Raw genomic sequence first — 1,574 nt, 5'->3', positions numbered from 1 at the left:
AAACAAAAATCACGCTTAACTCTCCTCGACAATCGAGGGCAAGAAAAAAGAGGATTGGGTAAGTACTTTATCTCTTGTTTTTCATATTCATTCTTTATTTATTATTATAAGATTAACTAAAATTAAAAGTACGGATCTTTTTAAGTTATTTAAGACTAGATTAGGTAAAATAAGTGATAATAATAATATAATTAAAATTATTCACGAGGCACGCACGCGAGCAGCTCGTGGGTAATGTAATTCGATAGTGTGACGTGAGCTGCATGTTCCCGAAGTTCAAAGAGTTATAGACACGGTTCAAAGGGCAATAAAACAATAAAATTTAATTATAAAGAGATGTATAATGTTACGAACTTAGAGCTACTTAGGATAAACAAATGTAGTTTCATGTTATAATTTGAAGTCATTCTAGAAAGAAAAGAAGGTTAATTTAGGTTTATTTCGATTTTTTTTGGTGGTTATGAGGTCGGTCAAATTTACCAATTTCGTTTTGAGATACGGTGAAGAAAATAACATATAAACTATAAGGATTTAGCGAATAAAAGGTTTAAAATGCATTTAGGAGGTTTTAGGGATTACACAAAGGAAATTTGAGATTTTCGAGATGACGAAAAGTATTTTTAATTTTAACACGAAAATTACTTTGCACACGGACTATTCAAAACAAATACTCAATATATTCATGGACAAATGTTTATTTCATTAAAATTACTTCACTAAGAAATGTGACTTTTTCTATGTGAAAGATTTGTAATATTAACTGAAAGACTGCCAAATTTTGTGAAGATATACGCATTATATTGAGAGTTATAAGTATTAAATTTATATTGTTACGTCTCTGTTCGTTAGTTAATTTTCCGTAAATTCGTTCCGACGAAACTTTAGCGACACAAGTCCTTTCTTAAATAAAACTGGTTTATTCTTTCCCAATACAACTTTACGATACACTTAATTTCAACAGTCGCTCTATAACAACGCTATAACTCACGTCTCACGTGGCCAACAATATTTTGTCCGCATACATTCAATTACTCATTACACTGTCCCGTCACGTTGTGACCATCTTATATATATATACCAGACTACCCCCAATCTAGTAGTCTCCCGATAATTCATGAAGGTTCGATAAGGACGTGGCGTGATACTAGTCACGGGACCTCGCTGGCGCAACACTGCCCCCTCCCTAGTATTGTTCGTCCCGAACAATAGCCACTTGCATTAAACCAATAACAATTAACAATAACTTAATTAAATGTAAAGAATTACAAACACAAAATTACAATTCAACAAAGTCTCTCAATTTTACGGGACGTATCTTCTTCCGTACTGGTCTCCGTCTCGTTGGCTTCTGCTTCATATGGGGTTCATCTGCTTCATCAGGAAATGTTCTATCGTCGATAACAGTCACATCAGTGGTAGTAACTCCATCAAGAGCTTCACCGTTTCCCTTCTCAAAACTGAGTACAATTTCTTCTTCGATTGTGGTCTCTTCAGGTGGCACGTCTTCAGCAGCGTCATTTGTTCTGTTGTTCACTTCGTCCCAACTGAAATGTCCTGGACCGTTATAACTCCAA

General features: G+C 34.5%; 1 long non-coding RNA gene across 1 annotated transcript in view; it reads left to right on the top strand.

The window, feature by feature from the left end:
• LOC111085851 overlaps positions 1 to 1,574 on the top strand; it is a 15,660-nt gene that overhangs the window by 387 nt on the left and 13,699 nt on the right. The window lies entirely within an intron of this gene.

Source organism: Limulus polyphemus, unplaced genomic scaffold (assembly GCF_000517525.1).
Source record: "Limulus polyphemus unplaced genomic scaffold, Limulus_polyphemus-2.1.2 Scaffold662, whole genome shotgun sequence".
NCBI lineage: Eukaryota > Metazoa > Arthropoda > Merostomata > Xiphosura > Limulidae > Limulus > Limulus polyphemus.
The sequence above is the reverse complement of the archived record's forward strand: the minus strand, read 5'-3'. Positions and strand labels throughout refer to the sequence as shown.